Below are 20,729 nucleotides of genomic sequence, written 5' to 3' on the forward strand. Positions count from 1 at the left end.
CTTTGCAGCCTTCATGGTCACGGGGGGACTGAGGTGTTGTTCATCCGCTAAAGATTTTCTTCCGCTACAGACACAGATGTCTCGAGCACTTTCGGTGACACTTCTCATTAATTGATTAATGCTGTTATGTTCTAATAAATTATAATTTGATTAATTGCGATAATTGAATTATCTCGGAACTGCCAATCATATTTAATGAGCCTATTTTCTTAGTCAAAATTATTATAAACAACCGAATTAATATACAGGATTATTTTGACATTGCGTTACTACATGAAACCATATACTTATATACTTGGAAATAAAACTTTACAATTAGTTACTTGAGCCGTAGATGTAAAATAAAAAAGTGTGACTTTCGAACAAAATTAATATTCATAAAAAGTCATTTTAATTTTACTTGCCCTAACGCCACTACTACTACTCTAAGAGAATTCGTCACAGCGGCCACATCATACTTTCAGTCAGAAATACACTCACACACGCCATATATCAAAGTGATCAAAAATTCTGAAAACTGATACCAGGATTTTTGGTGAAAATATTCGTTATTAATTAATGATTTTTGGCACAATGTCAGCAAAGGTGAAGACGAGTATGTGGTTTCATTTAGTAACGCTATGTCAAAATCACCCTGTATACATAAGGGCGTTCGTTACCAAGCACGATGTTTGTCAGAATTTCCTAGCACTGGTTAGACCTGAACCATTCCTGCACAGCGTCTCTCATTTGGATCATAATTTGACGTGCAATATACCTTATACGCACTGAGTATTATTCCAAAGCCACATAAATACAATAGAAAATTGTTACATATGGTAAAGACTGACTACGAATATAACCCAGCACTTCCCAGGTCACCATATTTCAGGAGTCTTCTTAATAATACCAGATTAGTAATCCTGTATATACTGATTACTGTCCCACTGCTGGGCACGGGTCTCCTCTGTTACTGAGAGGGTGGAAGCTTTGGACTGCCACGCTATCCTAGTGTGGGTTTGTAGGCTAGCATCTTTTTACCACCCATAAAAGCGACGTAAAAACAACTTTGTGAAACCACTCGTTTGTGTATTCAAGGCTCATTCAAGACATCTTGTAATTTATGAAAAATAACTTCCAGTTAATGAATTCTAACATCTGTTTGAATGAAGATTTATGACTCGTTTAGAATGAAATATTGGGGATTTGAATTCTAGAGAAAATTGAGAATTTATTTATCATTGAGATTTTAATAAATTATGCTAATGGTTTTTGTTATTTATTTTATTTCCTACTGGTATAAATACGAATGTTTCTTAAGATGTTTATTAAAAGAAACAGAACTGGATAAACCAGGTTCTTGATTATATTATGGTAGTTTTACCTCGACAAAAGTTAACAGTGAGGTTTTGACTCTAGTGCAGGACGGTCACGCACGTAGAACCTTAAGCCAAATTTATTGAATTGTTATTTCATTTCATAATTCATTTGTCCTAATAACTCAGTAAAAAGCGGCGATAGACTAGTTGGTTGTGGAATGAACTGCCGAGACGAATGTCCGCAGGTTCAAAATCCAAGGGCAGACACCTCTGACTTTTCCAAAATCATATGTGTATTTTTGTAAATTATCGCTTGCTTTTACGGTGAAGGAAAAAGTCGTGAGGAAACTTGCATACCTTAGTTCTCTATAAGAATTTTGAGCATAACCTCAAAATTGTTGAAGTCTACCAATCCAAACTAATTCAGCGTGGTGGACTAAGTCCTAATCCCTCTTAGTAGTAGAGGAGACTCGTGCCCAACAATAGGACAGTATATAATACAGGGCTGATATTATTTATTATAATATTAATTTGCGGTATTTTCCTTTAAAACCCTTTAATATTTTAATTACATAAACAGGCGTATTAAACAGGATGTATAATGTATGCGTATCGATTAATTAAATATACATTTGTTATGAACGAAATCCATTCGTTTCATTTTCAATTAATGTATTCACAACGTTCCCGTTTTGTTCATCGTGAATCAACCAGTGAATAAAATTGAACAAGTGTAAATGGGATTGAGTAATAAAGATTTTGTACTGTATACGTCCAATTCTAGTTATTTTTTAAAGATTTACATTGGAGGTTGTGTTATAAGTAACCTATATTCAACGCTAGAAACAAGATAAACATAGAATTTTTAATGTTTTGCTTTATATCAAAGCTATCATAAGATGCGTATGGAAGGTTCTAGAGTGAAGGACACAAACTGGCTTGCGCAGCGTCGGACGTCCACCCACGAGGTGGACTGAGAACGTAACAAAAGTCGCAGGACGTCGCTGGATGCGGGCCGCTTCCAAGAGGTATATCTGGAAATATTTGGGAGAGGCACATATTTAGTAGTGGACATCCTGTGGCTGATGATGAAGACTATCGTTCGGAGACATATTTTTCAATGCTTTAAAAAATACGCAAAAATATCGAAATCAGATCGTCCTCCATACGGCTGACTTGCAAATGAGATTTCTGGAATTATTGTTAGATTTTAAGTTTAAGTAGTTAGTTCGTTACATTTTAAGTGTATTTATGTATAAATATATAAGCATATATGCAATTGTTTTATGTATACTGTTTTTTTTTATTATATTCTTGCCTTTGTCTATCTCTGCACCATTCTAAGGTTGACTATGCGAGAAAGCCCTTGGCATTAAGTCCGCTTGTAAACCATGTGTTGTGTTTAAATAAAAAATATATATTGCTCTCAAAAATCGTTTTACAACTACTAAATTCCCTATTTTTCTACTACCCGGACAATTCTTGACCTTTACGAGCACAATTAACAAATCCCTCAAGGCAATAAAGCGAGTGGCGTATGTAAGGAACACGTTATTTATTGGCCACCGCTGATTTCCCTTTGGACAAGTATTCAAACTGACGTAGAGTGTTTCTCAGTAGAAATAGCAAACAATTTGAACAAATTCATTCAATATATCATTCTATACGTTAGTAATACATTCTGTTTAGTGTTTGCTGGAAGAATGTGTGTTGTATGGATCCTCTAAGCGAGTCATAAGGATTATTTTTTGTTTTTGGATATCGGACCCCGCAATTAACACCGATCCCCCGGCTTAGCAAGGACCTAGAGTAAAGTTGGGAGGATAGCTGGGAAGGCAGTGTGAAGGAAGGATAAGGAAAACTCTTAGGATAGGTGGAGGACAAAAAACGTTCGCGAACCGTCATAGGTCTCAATGGGAATTGGCAACCATGAGGTATACACATTTAACTGTGTACTTAACTCCGCGACAAATGTCCTCCCTCGCATGGGCCTGTATTTGGTGTGGAGACCAAGTGCACAAGAACTTCCTCGGTGGAGCGGGGGGGGGGGGTGTAGTAGTTGGAAGATGCTGTACTTAACAAGAAAACAGTTGCTAATAGTTGTTATGGTAGAAATCAATAATAGATGGATGCTTGGGTGGCGTAGTTTATTTCGAATGCGGTATGAATGCGACCGCCACGCTGAGGTCCCAAGTTCGAATCCGGGGTCGGATCATAAAACATTCTGGGTTTTACCATCTTAAAAATGATTCAGTTGTCATTTGGAGTCAGGAATTTGGTGATGAGATACTCCCGTGTCCGGAAAACATGAAGCTACAGCTTCTAAATGCTATACATATTAGTCCTAGTATCTCCCTCCGGTCTCTGGATTGCCGTCACACCGAACTATGAAAGTGAAGGAACAGAGAGTACAGCTGTATATTGCACACACATTTAGGCACTATAATATCACCTGCATACCTGGCTGAACTCCGTTAAAAATGGGGATTTTTTAATAGTTGCTCAGAACGTCATGATTATCTGATGCTAGCGATGTAAAAACTCAAGTTTCAAAGCATCAAACGTCTATACTGCGCTTGTCATAGCGATAATTATTAATCCCCAGTAATACTTACAAACCAATCTACAGAAATGTACAAATCACCTATTTTCCCTAAGACACTGTTAAAGAACATTTTATTATAAAAAAACCGAAATCCATATATTAAATAATGTAAATAGCAATGGAACTCCGTAAATTCTATTCGACGAAAATCTGATTTCCAAATCCAAATCATATCACCGAAATGCACGTATCACAAATGGTATAAACGGTGAATTCAAAAAATTCAATTTCATCGAAGCCGCATAGCCTGGTGTATAAGCCGCTGAATATAGCCGGTGCGCGGTCACCGTGCAGCGATCGGTGCTGATATCCTAATACCACGGAACCAATGTCAATAGCACCGGGGATGTGTGGTGGGCATGGTTTGGGATTTACTGGGATAAGTATTATGGGGTGGTATATGAATATTGTTCGGATGGGGGCTGCTTATGGCATTTCTATTCTATTGTTACATGTGCCAACGTGTGCGTTTTCTATTCAACCTATTGTTGGTGGTAGGATATATTTTATATCCGTCCGATAGCGACCACTGTATACAAGGTGTTAAAATCCAGCACAGAGGCTTTTTTTTTTTTTTTTTTTACGTAGGTAAATCGTCAGTTGACTATCTCCCGCCTTGGGATGGGCGGGAGGGCGTGTCAGACTTTTACTGACTAAGAACCTACGGTGTTCCCATCCTTTGCCTATGTGCCTAGGTCCAAGATCCGATCCAATCCAGCACAGAGGCTTACGTAACTGTGTCGCGTTTCGGGTGCAGCCTGTGTATATCAGGTTCCAACAGGCTAGCGTAATTGTGTTGACTGGCGAAGGATAAACATTTCTCGTCAATCGACATTTTAATGGTCCCCACTCTACTTACCATCAGGTGCAGTGGAGGCACTTGTCGTGCCCGTACTGGCATGGTCGTTGGCACTCATAAGCTCGGTCATCCGTCATTGTCCTTTGTCCTTTATTTTAAGATGAGGGATTCCGTTGTCTGAGCCTCGTCATTCTATCTCCAAATTAGAGAACTATGAGATGTTTACTTATTGAATGTTTTTTTCCATATATTCAGTATTTCACTGGTAGGTATATTATATGTGAGAGTCCACCTGGGTATTTATTTTTATTTTATCATTTAATTTAGCATGTTTATTAGAGAGTTGATCCTTATAATTGGCCCTATTGATTGATGACATACAAGAACATTTTTTTTTGGATTTAAGCCGGTTCGGCACCTGAGTATGGCAAGCGTATTTTCAAAAATGTCTAATGGAATGAATGAATGAATGAAACACATATCGAATTATAATATTATTTATTTAACGCATATAATGTACCCTTTTTATCCCAAAAAATTCTTATTCATGGTAATACCTCGCTCAACACATCGCTTTGTACGAAGCACATGGGGCGAGACGCGCCCGCCTCATTCGCTATAAGCTACACACGTTCATATCTACCCACGTCATAAAAATACCGCCGTGTTTTCTTCATTTTCAGTCTTATACATTTTTGCACATGAGCAGACTTTGAAACTAAAAAATTTTGCGAATTTACGAAGAAAAAATTACGAAATTACGTTAGAAAAATTGACAATGTTGATTCAAAACGTTAACCGCCCGGACAGGGACTTGAACCCTGGACCCTTGGATTAAAAGTCCAATGCTCTACCGACTGAGCTATCCGGGCTATATCATTTTATTCCTGTTTATAGGCCTAGTTACTAAATTATAAATAGACTAGCTTTTGCTCGCGGCTTCGCCCGCGTGAAGGTGTTTTCCAGGATAAAATTCCACTGTTTGATAAAAGTCTTGCTACATATTTTCCCGGTACTTATAGGTTCAAACTAATTTTATCCCCAATCTATAATTTCAGTTCAATCAGTCGAAAATCTAAGAACATTTATACAAACTTTCATCCCCTATTTTATCCCCTTAAGGGTAGAATTTATCAAAATCCTTTCTTAGGGGATGCCTACGTCATAGTAGCTTTATGCATGTAAAGTCTTAGCCCGATCCGTCCAATGGTTTGGGCTGTTCCTTGATATATCACTGTCAGTCACCTTTGAGTTATATATTATATTAACAACTGAAGTTAGCTAAAATTGAGTTTCTCGAAGCCGACCACTATTTATGTACTATGTATTTTGAGACTATGCAATTTTGTCGCGTTCGCGATTCACTTTCACTTTTGTTGAGTTTCAGAACGCGATATTAGATCCTCCAACGCGCACGCGAATTTGAACTTTATGCAGCGGTAATAAATTACAAATTGACTTTCAATTTTTTTTAGTAAACGTTTGTATGGGAAATAGAAAAATGCTGTTTTGAGGATTTTCCCGGCAATTATTCGAATTTTTCTCACCTTTTAAACCTTCCCTAGACCTCCACGAATAATTCAAGACCAAGATAAGATAAATCCGTTCAGCCGTTCTTGAGTTTTAGCGAGACTAACGAACAGCAATTCATTTTTATATATATAGATATAATATTGTAGTAACAAATCCAAAATGTAAACCGCCCGGACAGGGACTTGAACCCTGGACCCTTGGATTAAAAGTCCAATGCTCTACCGACTGAGCTATCCGGGCTATACTAACAATCGCCAAAAATGTGCTTCGACAATTCCTCTCATATCATAGTTTTTTATGGGCAATCAAAGAGTTCTAACATCATCATAAAGCGGAAGATTGTCATACAGAAATTTTGCGCTCATTTGACGGTTACCCAATATGCCACGCCAAATAGCGAAACCCCAATGAAAAATACTTCATATTATTTCCATATCGTGATTGCACGTTTTGATGCGTATATTAGCATATTTTCTGTAAATACGTTATTTTTGTATTGATATCTTAGGACGCCGTGACATCTTGCGACACGCATATTTCCATCGATATACATTTCAAACTAGTTGACCCGACAGACGTTATCCTGTCTTAACTATGTATGCACGCGCGCATTCTGTCGATCGCTAACAGTTATTTCCTGAGGTTATTTCAAACCAATGACAGTTATGTGAAATTAATATTGTTGTTAAACTTTCTAATTTACCGCGCAATTTTTTGAATTTTTTCTTTCATAAGAACCTTCTCCTGACAATAACAAACACAACAAAAAAAAATATTGTGTAATCGGTGCAGCCGTTCACGCGTGATGGCGTGACCCAGGGAAATAGGGATTCATTTTTATATATATCGATAAGACGACTTATTACTGATGATAATAATCAGTTCTGCATGAGATACTAACCCACTGCTGTGCACGGGCCTCCTTTGCTACTACTCTTCTACTACTACTGAAAGGGTTAAGGCCTTAGTCCACCACGCTAGTACAACTAGCGTGGTGGCGTGGTGTGTGTACAGCTTGGCAGATTTCACATATTTTCCAAATTTTTTCAGAGACTTCTCAGGTACCTTCGTAGATTAGTTTCATCCTTGATTTTTATTGTTATAAAGCACAAGATTTTGTTCGCGACTTCGCCTACGTAAAGTAGTTTTCGGGATTAAAGTGCCGCTATATATTTTCTCGGCATAGCTAATAACCTTTCCAGGGTCCTAAACTATCTCCATACCAAATTTCATAAAAATCTGATCAGTAGATTTTGAGAAAATCGATCGCATACAGACAATCAGAAAAGGTGACTTTGTTTCATAATATGTATAGAAGGTTGTAGGCTTTGTGTACCTTGTCTAGTTTATTATGAAGGTGTACAAAGCGTATGTAAGGCGGCTGTCAAAGGCAGTGCACGGTAGGCTGGTCAAAAGTACTGGCCTACTGCAAGCCATGCAAATCAGGCCGTGCAGCGTTTTGTTTTTGCACAAAGTTCGATTGAATTTATGGAAATGTATACTGGATCGATTACTCTAAGGTGTTTAGAAGCAACATTTAATTACAAATGTGTAATTGCTTTACTGATATTTTGTGTTTAAAAGTTTGATAAGATATCGACGATCGAGATCTGTTTATGGCAAAGTGAAGTTTTAATAAAATAATTAATCTCATAAGCAAACTTTTTGTGAAAATAATCTAAAAAGCTAGATGTAGTAGTTTTGCAGATGGTAGGATATATTTTATATCCGCGCAGATAGCGACCATGTACGCAAGGTGTTAAAACCCGACATGGTGGCCCACGTAAGTTTATCGCGTTCCGGAATTAGCCTGTGTACATCCGGTTCCAACAGGCCGGCATAATTGTTTGGACTGCCGAGGGGTAATCATCACTCGTCAGTCGACATTCTATTGGACCTGACTCCACTTACCATCAGGTGCAGTGAGGTCACTTTGTCGCGCACATAAAAAGACATCATTCTATGTATCAGGGTGACGAATGCAGCGAAGGCCTTCTGTACTTTTTTAATTAAAAGTTCTGTATGGTGTTGCCACTGTTTAACAGTCCTATTGCTTACCAACAGGCGAGCGAGATGTTCTCTTCATTCAACTGCATAATCCAGGACAAACTAATCGTCCGAACAAGAATCAAAAGGAACAAAGCGAATGTTTATGGAATTGGAAATGAAAACTGTGTCGGGATACCTGAGTGGTCGGAGTGCTCCCCGGACCGGACATCGATAACTGCTTGATTAATGTATCGCGCTTGTTCACGAAACAATCGGTTCACGGAACACGAGATGTGAACGATTTGTTTTCCTTTGGGTATGGGACGTTGGAATGTTGGATTTGGTATTACAGGTTTTGGTGCCTGTTGGAATTTGTTTTATCTGTAGAACGAATATGAACTTCTATTATGCTGACTTGCACAACCACTTACTGCAAAGAGAATTATAATATAACTTACTGAATATGATTAACGATAAATATGTTTTAATTTTTTTAAATTTATTCATTACGGCTCTGGAAACAAGTCCATTGATCCCAACGCCGTAATTATATTCTCTTTGCCCAACGCTAAATATGTTTTAATCAGTGTTGTCTTCGTTAACTCTTAAAAAGATGACAGTGACAGCACGAAGTTTTAATGTGTTTAGCACTAAATAGGTTTAGTAAGTCGTTGTCCAAGCCAGCCTTAATTATGATATAAATGTATTCGAAATTACGTTGCGGCGATTGGAAATTAGGTTCTTAAAAATAAAATATTTATTATAAAATTATATGATATAAAAATATATAATTATGTTTAATGGTAATATAACTTGTGTTTGCTGTCGGCGGAATTAGCAACTCATTTCGCCATTTTTCGGGTTCTAGAACATTAGGTACGTGAAGTAACAAGATTTCCTTTGAGCTCAAGAATTTCAAAACTTCATTCCTTAACACTAACTAAAAATGTTTCTGGAGTTTAGGCGTCTTCTTTCATCGAAATAAAATAATTGCGTGATCCGCAAAAAATATTTTGATTTTAAATATCGTCGGGCCCAAAATTGTTGTAATCTATAAATCTCATGAGTCCCTTATATAAGTATGGCGTCTTGGTAAAAGTTTTGGTCATTAAAATGCAAACATTTCAAATCGTGCATAAAATTGGAAAGTGTTGTGACTTCTGATTTCCAACTTTTTTTGTTTTAATACCTTAAAATTCTTCTACTTGTTTATGCATAATAATATGCTAAGCCCTGCGTTCAATTGACCCCTGTTTCGAACAATAAAATCTATATCGACAAGTAAAGCGTAGAGGTTTGACCCTTTTCACTTTGATTGCAGAGGTCACGTAAAGGTCCCTCTGACCCACCTGGGATTCGAAGGTAAATTACAAGATTTTAAAGTAACGTCAATGTTGTTCCTAAAGAGATTATAACAGCTTCAATGGAGTATTATTGTAATAATAATTTAATAGTTATTATGTATATAGTAAGCTACCTTTCAACTCCGTAGGCATCATAGCCCAAAACCCCTTTTGAAATTTTCGAACACAAATCACCCATACACTAAAAGAAACAGACATTTTTAATTTATATAAATTTTACTTAATAATTTTAAATGTTTAATATCATAATGACAACGTTTAGTGCTACATTTTTTATTCCCATTGATTTTACAAAAGAATCTTTAATACAGTCTGTCTTCCTGTTTTAGTTTAAATTATTTTACCCAATTTTACCGACAAAGGTGCCTCTATCATAGAGCCAAAAGTTTTACAATAAATATCACACGTGTACGTTCGAATGGGATGTAGAATATTCCGGAAATCTCATTTATAGTATAACGCGGGTCAGTGACCACAATCCCTATAGCTCTGGCCGTTCTAATCCCTCTACCCGCCATTACCTTCGATTATGCTGGAATCCCCGAAGCACTTTGCGTATAGGACGATTATGAACATTATAATGGGAAAACATATCGTCCTTTTCGTTAAGTATTTATCCATATGTATGTACTTCCTTTAATGAATGAATAATTTCAATTAGGGCATAGGTTTAAGGAAGACAATCTAGTCTTAATATAATTTAGTGCTTAAGTATTGTTTATAATGATTGTTTTCTGTGCTATGCCTTTCTTTTTAATAAAAAAAAAATATCTGTGCTACGCCTTCCGTTAAATAAAAAAATATTGTCTTAGTCGATTTTCGGCTACGGATTCCAATGTTAACGGAGATCAGCCAGATACGCAGGAGATATTATAGTGCATGGGTATGCGTAATATACAGGTACACACTGTTCCTTCACTCCCATAGTCCGGTAAAACCAGAAATTAGCATGACCAACGGCTTTACGAGATTTATACTTCACTTTTGTGATACTAATAGTGGAACTTAACAAAAACTATATATACTAAGTCGTTTGCTAAGTCGAAATCTAGTTTGCGACAAGACAGCGTGGTTCAGGCATAAAACTGAACACGGCATACGGAGTCGACAATTTATTTACAATAATTATGTAAGTTGTGTAATATATAATAAAATCTAAGATAGTTCCTGTCTCTACATTAAATATTCTCGGAAAATATAACTGAAGACACACGTAATAAATCCAAATTCTAATGTATATATTTTGTAGTAGGTGGTAAACAGAGAGCAGATTTAAAATATTATAAGTTTTAATTATAATACAATGACAAACGCTTTATCATTCTATGCCACCACACAAAAATTATGCACCGCTAAAAATGAAATATTTGCCATCAATATTCAACCCGAAAATAGGTTAAGTTAAAAGCCTGTGCCAAATAGCGAGCTATTTATGCAAGATTAGTATGGCCCGGATAGCTCAGTCGGTAGAGCATTGGACTTTTAATCCAAGGGTCCAGGGTTCAAGTCCCTGTCCGGGCGGCTTTTACATTTTGGATTCATTATTACACACTTCTTAACTCAGTAAATACAGGCCTTAACAAGGTGAAAGTCCCATAGCCCGGATAGCTCAGTCAGTAAAGCATTGGACTTTCAATCCAAGGTTCCAGGGTTAAAGTCCTTATTTGGACTATATTTTGTTATATTTTATTTAAGTTTACGCATAACACGAAAAGCTGATTTTTTTTATTATATCTGTGCAGCAATCATAAATAAATTGTAAAGTTTACTTTGTAATTGAATGTACTTCAAATCTAGTAAAATTATTAAACACACAACCGGCTTGCTGACCCAAAAATTATAAACGTCAATTTAAATTATTTAAACATACTATTCACCTAAAATCAGCTTTAACTAAATACACATTAGTGAAATAACAAATTATTTCAGTAAATGTACGATAGCATTTAAGGCCCGCAGTTTCACTTATTTATCGATAAAATAAACTATTTTATTTTTATTCAAGGACTGAGGCCTTCTCAGTAGTAGACGGCGCCCGAGCCTAGCAGTGGGAACTGATATAATACAGGGCTGATATTATTATTATTTATTTGTACAAGTAACTATTATGCTTATTGATATTATTACACTCAAAACCTATGTGTAGATATATTTTCAATACGTGCTTTTAATAAGTAGTGACACTAAGGGCTGTAATAATAAACGAATCATACTTTTGAGAAGGGTCTTAAGTAGATATTTAAAGTATTCGGTAAGTAATTCGATAAATAGAACTTGAGCTGTCACTTGAGCGCGTATTGCCCATTGAGTGCGCGCTGTTCGATAAATAAAAGCTGTCTCAATCAGAGACTTAAGATATCATTTGAGGTGGTGTTGTCTGTTTATTAAGTAGCGGCGATCTTAACATACTGATTTTAATTTGACAGCGACTCAGAAAAAATTAAGTCACTTCTATTAATAAGTTCTAAACTTTATACGTGTTATTGTATCAACAGCGTAAACTTCTGTCCACAAAATTATCTACTCAGAATCAAAATTTACACATAAAATAAAAGCCATGAAATTTACGAACCATTAATAAGTTCCTATACGTATGTAGTTTTCGCAATAATTAAATAAAACTTAATGTTACTCTTTTAAATACCAGTAAGATAGACATTTAATCTTAAAACTCGCCTCCCTTTCAAAGTAATATTCCTTATACAAACGCACAAACATTTGTATTGAGTTATTAAATGCATAAACAATTTTGCCGCTTCGAAAGCAGTTTCGTGTTTATTAAACAGCCGAAAACTCTTCATTCGCAGTTTTTAACGAGGATGTCTATGTTGACATAAGGTTTGAAATACCTCGCACAGTTTTATCGTGGAAGGGGTAAGTAGAGAAGCAAATAGTGCCATCATAATTCTCCAAAGTTATGTGCCCGAATAATGTTGGAAACAAGCCCGTCGGTATATTAGGCACTTATAATATTAAAATAGATGAATTTTGGTACTTGACTTAGAAATCGAACTCACAAACTTCCAGTCTACAGCTCAAGTACTCTGTTACTGAGCCATTGGGCAATTTAAAATGAGCGTATAAATCTCGTGCTTAGCGTGAGTACTGCAGTTAAGGTAAGTTATAACTTTTGATATTGGATTTTCTGTTACCAGGAAGGTCTACGTTACTTATAATTTATAAGTAAGATCTGAGAATACAAGACTTTACATAAATATACGAAGTACCTAGAGGAGAGGAAAAATAATAATACTCGAAAAAATGGCTCTTTGTTTTGTAGCATAGTCCAGAAAGAGCTGGAATATTTCCTGCGACTTTCGATGTGTTACACTAGGCAGAAGTTGTTGAGGTTGCATAGGCAAATACCAAGCCTCTTTATAATGTACTGTAAACTGGCAGCATAATGGTATCTGAATTGTTGTATTTGGAATTAATAATGTACTGTTACTAAGCGCTGTGTGCTAACTTCTTACGGTTGTCTTCTAACGTGTAATATATTAGAAAAATATAAGTTCTTGTTCCACGGAAAACCTTGTTTACTTTCATGCTTACTCTGCAAGGGCGTCTCTGAGCCCAAGAGAAGTAACACCAGCTGCTATGCCCTTCAAACCGGAACACAACAGATTATCAGGGGGGGGGGGGAGTCGTTACAACCCGATTCCTACCGGCTTCCCTTTTAGGTTTATTTATGTTTGACTTAGTTTTTGGTTTCTTTTAAATCGACCGCGATATGTTATCTAAGGCCATTTTTTGCCTTGGATTACCTTTTGCCTTTCGCCACTAATGACTACACACTGCTGCTTGGCGGTAGAAATAGACATTGCGGTGGTATCTACCCAAGCGGATTCTCACATATGAGAGACCTACCACCAATAAACTTACATTTGCGGGCACACCATCTCGCCGAGTGTTTCGCAGTTAGTCGAAGCGACACGGCGAGCGTTAACGAGTCGCGATCGCAGTTGCAGCAATTTATTGTTTTGTTTATTCAGTTTCGGAGTCCGCTTCGAATTTTCACGCTAACTACTATTTGCTGTTTCGACATTTTGGTGAGATTTTGATTTAGTTATTTACTTTCAGGTATTCACTGTATTTTTAGCGAAATTCAAGAGGCCTATGACGAGGTGAAGACGTATCTAAAATAATATATAATAAACATATATACATATACATACTTTACATACATATATACGTAACTCTTTATTGTACGTACATACATGAAACACAAATGATACAAAACAAATATTATTCTTAAATAATAAATGAATATAGACATGTATGTTTTAAGAAATGTATGTACAAGAAGTAAATACAAAGACTTATTTATATATTTAATTATACACTACGGCTTGTTGGAATGCTGTTTATTAGTAATTAATTTGTCGTATGGTGTACAATTTATAAAGTTTTCATCATTGTGTCGTATTGCAATGTATTTGCAAATTATTTACAAGCGAAAATAAACCATCAATAGCTTTCTTGAGTTCCATTTCTCTATCAATCTAGTAAGACAACTAACACTACCTATAATCAGATACAGTAGTCTTATATCATGCATAAAAACATAGATTAACATCATATGAAGTGCCATGAACATGAATAAAAGAGAGAGGCAAAAGGCATTCATTACCAAAGGTATTCATATCTTCAATATGAAAAATATTACCGATAATCCTTGGTAGAGATGCAGGTAAAGTTCAAAGTTGATTTAGCGCGGTTAGCGCCGGTTCGTGTTCGGATTTTAAATCGTTAGTGGGGATTATGTTTTTTTTTTCTCTCGTGTGCCAGTTTTTAAATTGGAATCGGGGATTTGTTACTTAGATGTTTATGTTATATGACGTTTCTATGGATATTTATGTATGTAGATTAATTAATTTTGTATAATGGGTTTTGGATCTGAAAAATATCCATTTATGGGCTGACAGTCGCTATTTATTGCACTCTATTAGTGTTTTATTATTTAGAAATAATCATTGACGTATATTCTATAGACACGAACGTCCATATAAACTATTTGTTCAAAATCTGAACTAAAATGGCAACCAAAACGTCACTGTTATAACCTATTTATTTACAACAAATCATTTTACTTATTTGACTAATATTTTTTATTCACGTCCAGGTTTACACTTAGAATCGAATTCTTATATTATGGGCATCAATCCGTATATAACCACACGCTGTCAATGTAGAAATCATACAAAAGTCAGGTGTACGGATTGCAGTACAATTGAGTCGAATACAATGAGTGTACGGAAAGCCAAATCTAGTACGTAGTACATATGTATCGATGGAAACAATAATATTGTATTTTTATTTATTTATTTATTGCATTTCATACAAAACATGTAAAGGCAGACTTAATGCCAGAGGCATTCTCTACCAGTCAACCTGAGGTGGTGTAGAGATAGAACATTGTAGGTGCACGTCAAACAATTTCAATGTAATGCTAGAAAATAATTAAAATACATTTGTAACAAAAATATAAGCAAAATAAATCAAACTCAAACTTATCTCTATAACCAGGTCCTAAGCCTCGAGGCCGGTAAGTCCACAATCACATTTGGGATTCCAGAGTCCAGTCCGCAGCCGCGCACGGTCTCGGTGAGCAAATTGGGTATTTTGATATTATAAGATACTGATGTAATGTGTTGGCTGATTATATTTAGCATCTGTCTATTTGGAAGGATATTATTGAATACAAGTTTATATGTACTATTGATTTGTAAAAAATATGGAATGTTTTAACTGTAGGTAACGCAGTCTCTATAAGAAAAAAAAAGATTCAGTTCATACTATAAAAAGATGTTTTTGTAAAGAGTTGTTAAGCACTAAACTTATTATTTACTAGTTATTTCATTCTGAAAATATAAAGAACACAATATAAAATAACTTCAAATAAAATTTACGTTTTCAGATGGAAATTACGGCTAAATGTAAAGTAACTTTATATTCCAATTTTATATTGATAGCAAAATCATTACATTACAAATATACATCATCATCGGGTACGAGAAGACTACAGCTGTACAAATACCTCCTTTAAAAAATTCCAGATCAACCTGATAGAAATGTTGGCTTAAACTAAAAACGAAACAAAATACTATTATCGCCCGAACAGGGACTTGAACCCTGGACCCTTGGATTAAAAGTCCAATGCTCTACCGACTGAGCTATCCGGGCTACATGTATTTAATACAAATTAGTGCTATAAAAATGGTTTCTTTCGTGTTGCCAACATAAAATAATTTATTTCAAATTGTCACCAGTAATAAGTATAATATTTTTAAATACCAACATTTAGGAAATTAAGCTAATCTGTTTAATGTTTTTTTAGTTTGTACTTTATTGAAAATATTGTGCCGTATTGAGGTATAATAATTAATAAACGTATTTACTTTTTGTTATAATAATACTTTAAGAAATATTGTATATAAAATATTATTTGTGATAACCTTTTAAAATAGATAACAATAGGTTTGTAAATGTACCATCTTTTTACCCTGTTTTATCCTTTCACTCATATTGTATTATGTGCATGCTGTGACGACTCGTAATTGAAACAACATTTAGCTTCTTTTTAACCGACTTCAAAAAAGGAGGAGGTTCTCAATTCAACTGTATGTTTTTTTTGTGTGTTTGTTACGCGATTACTCCGCTATTTGTAGACCGATATAATAATAATATCAGCCCTGTATTATATACTTACCCACTGCTGAGCACGGGCCTCCTCTACTACTGAGAGGGATTAGGCCTTAGTTCACCATGCTGGCCTAGTGCGGATTGGTAGACTTCACACACCCTCGAAATTTCTATACAGAATTTCTCAGATGTGCAGGTTTCCTCACGATGTTTTCCTTCACCGTTAAAGCGAACGATAAATTCACAAAGAATACACACATGATTATTTAGAAAAGTCAGAGGTGTGTGCCCTTGGGATTTGAACCTGCGGACATTCGTCTCGGCAGTCCGTTCCACACCCAACTAGGCTATCGTCGCTAAGACCAATACTCAAACCGTTTGTAGACCGATATTGAAAATTATTTTTTTCTTCGAATGCGAATACATACAGCTCTCACAAGGTTGTCATGAATTTTACATAGTATACTCGTAGTTCTACGTCGTATCTAACTATCAACTCTATGGTAGAGTACGAGTTCATCTTATTTATTTATCTCTTGTATCTCACCACTAGCAGATGTATATACGATTGTATTCTGACTTGAAAGATGTAGTCAATGTAATAATTAGGTAGCATGCCTTACGTTTTAAGATAACCAGCGCAACTTGTGTTATGCTGATCTTTGTTATTCAAAGTTCTTGATATAGACTAACTTCCCTTATGGCCCTCATTACAAGGGTGCAACTTTCCGCTTGTGTTTTTATTGTGATATCATATTCTTATTATTTCTTAGTGCACTCGCACAACACCATGAATAATTATTAAGTCCCCTAACCCGGCGAAACCTCCGCTAAAATAAGTGGAGCGTGTTATTATGCGCTTTATATATAGCCAGGGCTTTTTCGTAGGGCCACGTAGGGGTAGTGTCCCCAAAGGAAATTTCGAACATATCAAAAAGATTGCTATTAAAAAGTACAAGTAGCCAGGGCTTTTTTGTAGGGGCACGCGGGACCAGTGCCCAAAGAAAATTTCTAAAAATCGAAAAGATTGCTATTAATAAGTACAAGGTCATTATGTGTAGCTTTGTATATAGCCAAGGCTTTTTTGTAGGGGCTCGCGGGGGCATTGTCCCTAAAGAAAATTTCGAAATTATCGAAAAAATTGCTATTTAAAAGTACAGGAGGGGGGAGGAGTACAAAAATTATGGACTTACGACTTGAGAACCTATTAATATTTGTACAAGTAATATTTGAAATTATGTAAATCTTTACGCATTTTGCATATTATCTTTAACAAGGAAACCTTTTCCCTCGTAACGAAGCACTCAGCGCGTATTTTACATGGCAGGTGTCAGTTAAAAGTGCCAGAGAGTGTATGTCACCACGCCCTTGATGACAGTGTCAATTGGCGTATTTCTACGTTTTGTATTTTATAGAAATACGCAGAAATAGGAATATAAATTATGGTAAGGAGTGTGTAGCCCGGATAGCTCAGTCGGTAGAGCATTGGACTTTTAATCCAAGGGTCCAGGGTTCAAGTCCCTGTCCGGGCCGTGTACATTTTGGATTTATTACTACAAACGTACCTATTACTTCGCAAATGACCTTAAAAAATAAAAATTAAAAACTTCATTTATCACGTAGGCGAACAAAGTTGCACTTATGATACGTCAAAACAATGTATAGGAATAATTATTATTATTTCTAAGTAATAATTAAAATTACTTATATAATTATGGACATTTTATATTAGGGGTAACATTTATAAGGAATCATATTTCCTTGCTAATGGAACTAGGGTCCTACAGCCCGAATAGCTCTGTCGGTAGAGCATTCGACTTTTAATCCAAAAGTCCAAGTCAAGTCCCTATTACGCACATTTTGTATCACCTACACATATTTAAATCTGCGCCTGTTCCACGAAATTTAATCAAAAGGTATCTATTTCCTCTTTAATTCAGATTTCACTTCTTCTCTATCTAGACTTACGTCAGAAATGCCGTTAGTGAGGAGAATTGTTTTTACTCATAACATTTTCAGATCATTTCTCAAACAAGTTCGCCCTCGATATGGATTCTTTGTTTTCACGCCAAACAACATCCCCAGTAAGATGTGTAAGTTCATCTTGGTGTTTTAATTGTTGTGATTAATTTTAGAAATTAAAACATAATAATATATAAGCACTTCTAAAATTATAAGTTAACGGCTAGAATTTAGCAGGGAAGAGATGTCACGGAAAAAAATATGCAATTATTTTTAGTAAGTAAATTGTTGGGTGAAATTATGTGTTTGTAAAGTCATCTAAAGCTGTGATAATAAAATTAAAATCTTGCGATGACTTTACCAAAACTTTAGTCGCCCGGACAGGGACTTGAACCCTGGACCCTTGGATTAAAAGTCCAATGCTCTACTGACTGAGTTATCCGGGCTATGTTATTTTATTCCAGTTAATAGGCTTACTTAATAAGTTATAAACAAATATAATTTTGTAGTAGTAAGTTCAAAATATAACCCGCCCGGACAGGGACTTGAACCCTGGACCCTTGGATTAAAAGTCCAATGCTCTACCGACTGAGCTATCCGGGCTATGAGAACTTTCCCAAAAATATGTGTATAATCTTGATTCTAAGGTGGCTGTTTTTATAATAAGTGCCTTCGCCTGCAATCAGTAACATTCATCCCATAGAAAATAATTTTAAAAAGGAACAAGCCTCTTGAAGTTCTTTAACATCTTTGAAACAGTAAGATAAATGTTTAAATCATCAGATACTATATATTTATACAGTCAATTTATTTACATATTTAATAAAATTCTTCATAAATAACATTATGTTAAAATTAAGTTGAACATTCCACAAATTTGACTATTGACTAAATTAATCATTGAACTCTATAATATATTTTAAATAACGTAACTTAATTAATTATTAAACTCTATAATATATTTTAAATAACGTTCGTCAGCGTTCTAAATTTAAAATACGTCGGCCATATTGAAATCTTTAATAATGGCTACCAATCCACAACAAAAGTTTGCAAGCCATAAGATATTAGTAACGTCCATTAATCTCCCCTTTTGCGTAAAATAAAATTGTTTGAGGCAAATGAGAGAGGCTTAAGTGCCTAAATAAAGTCATTTACCATTAAACAAAAGCCGAGAAGAAACACAAATCCCGACGCTATAAATCTTCTCAAAATAAGAGAGTTAAAAAAGAATACAGTTGTGCTGCGGATTTGGTGTTTTGTGTTTGTATTTTTTAACATGTCAACATTGTAGAAGATTCTCTTTATAGATGATTTTAACCGACTTCAAAAAAAGGAGGAGGTTATCAATTCGACATGTTTTTTTTTTTTTTTTGTGTGTTTGTTACCTCAGAACTCGCTTGTTTATGAACCGATTTGGAAAATTCTTTTTTTATTCGAAAGAATTTCTCTCCAGATTGGTCCCATAAAATTTTTTTCAACATCGCTTCGGTAGTTTGGTTTTAAAATTTAAAAAACTAGAATAATTATGTCGTCCAAGAAAACGAAATCGCGAATTTAGCTTTCCTGTGACGTATTTAGTTATGTTTTTGCATTGAGTTTGGTTGACTGTACTTCTCACATACTATTACCTATAACATAACACCTTTTCCCCGTGTCAGCGGTAGGCAGAGGCGTAACATTTCATCGCGATAGTTGTACTATGTGTGAAACATATCAGTAGTGTTTTTGGGTTGGGTTTAATTGACTCTACTTCTTACATACATACATATATGTATATAGCATCACACCTTTTCCCCTTTTTAGGGGTAGGCTGAGATGTAACACTACAGCGCGATAGTTATAGTATGATCGAAATATATCAGTTGTGTTTTTGCGTTAGGTTTGCTTGAATCTACTTCTTACACACATATATATAGCATCACACCTTTTCCCCTTTTCAGGGGTAGGCAGAGGTGTAACATTTCAGCGCGATAGTCGTACTGCGTGCGAAACACATTAGTTGTGTTTATGTGTAGGGGTTTAGTGAACTCTACTTCTTACATACATGCATATATATAGCATCACACCTTTTCCCCTTTTCAGTGGTAGGCAGAGGTGTAACATTTCAGCGCGATAGTCGTACTGTGAGCCAAATAATATCAGTTGTGTTTTTGCGTTAGGTTTGCTTGAATCTATTTCTTACATACATATATATAGCATCACACCTTTTCCCCTTTTCAGTGGTACTCAGAGGTGTAACTCCTCAGCGCGATAGTCGTATCGTGAGCGAAACACAACTATGCCATTGAGACGGTCTATTTTTTATTTATTACTAACACAAAAAAGCAAAAAATTAAAATAATTTTAACAAAAAATTAAACCGCCTTCAAAAACCACTCAAAACCAAAAAATAATTTCACATAACAATTATATATTGGATACCAATTTTGGAGTCGATGCCTAATTAAAATTGCTAGTTAAGCTAGATAAATACATTAACGAATATACGAAAACAATGTGCTGCCAGCGTAAAAAGTCAGCAAGTCAGATCGTCA

At 35.4% G+C, this 20,729-nt stretch overlaps 1 long non-coding RNA gene and 7 other non-coding genes across 8 annotated transcripts; 2 read left to right on the forward strand and 6 right to left on the reverse strand.

Annotated features, from left to right (window-relative positions):
* Window positions 1–2,149: 2,149 nt before the first annotated feature.
* On the reverse strand, window positions 2,150–8,805 carry LOC115448958. Its single transcript, XR_003939133.1, has 3 exons — window positions 8,683–8,805; window positions 8,421–8,605; window positions 2,150–2,332 (listed from the first exon to the last, which is right to left on the reverse strand). It is a non-coding gene; the product is annotated as an uncharacterized LOC115448958 (long non-coding RNA).
* Window positions 5,502–5,574, reverse strand: Trnak-uuu. Its single transcript has one exon. It is a non-coding gene; the product is annotated as a tRNA-Lys (tRNA).
* Trnak-uuu lies at window positions 6,403–6,475 on the reverse strand. Its single transcript has one exon. It is a non-coding gene; the product is annotated as a tRNA-Lys (tRNA).
* A 2,231-nt stretch (window positions 8,806–11,036) lies between the features above and the next one.
* Window positions 11,037–11,109, forward strand: Trnak-uuu. Its single transcript has one exon. It is a non-coding gene; the product is annotated as a tRNA-Lys (tRNA).
* A 4,589-nt stretch (window positions 11,110–15,698) lies between these two features.
* Trnak-uuu lies at window positions 15,699–15,771 on the reverse strand. Its single transcript has one exon. It is a non-coding gene; the product is annotated as a tRNA-Lys (tRNA).
* Window positions 15,772–17,689: 1,918 nt separating this feature from the next.
* On the forward strand, window positions 17,690–17,762 carry Trnak-uuu. The gene has a single exon. It is a non-coding gene; the product is annotated as a tRNA-Lys (tRNA).
* An 803-nt stretch (window positions 17,763–18,565) lies between these two features.
* Trnak-uuu lies at window positions 18,566–18,638 on the reverse strand. The gene has a single exon. It is a non-coding gene; the product is annotated as a tRNA-Lys (tRNA).
* Window positions 18,639–18,722: 84 nt separating this feature from the next.
* On the reverse strand, window positions 18,723–18,795 carry Trnak-uuu. The gene has a single exon. It is a non-coding gene; the product is annotated as a tRNA-Lys (tRNA).
* Window positions 18,796–20,729: the final 1,934 nt, after the last annotated feature.

This window comes from Manduca sexta, chromosome 25, assembly GCF_014839805.1.
Source record: "Manduca sexta isolate Smith_Timp_Sample1 chromosome 25, JHU_Msex_v1.0, whole genome shotgun sequence".
NCBI classification, from domain to species: Eukaryota; Metazoa; Arthropoda; class Insecta; order Lepidoptera; family Sphingidae; genus Manduca; species Manduca sexta.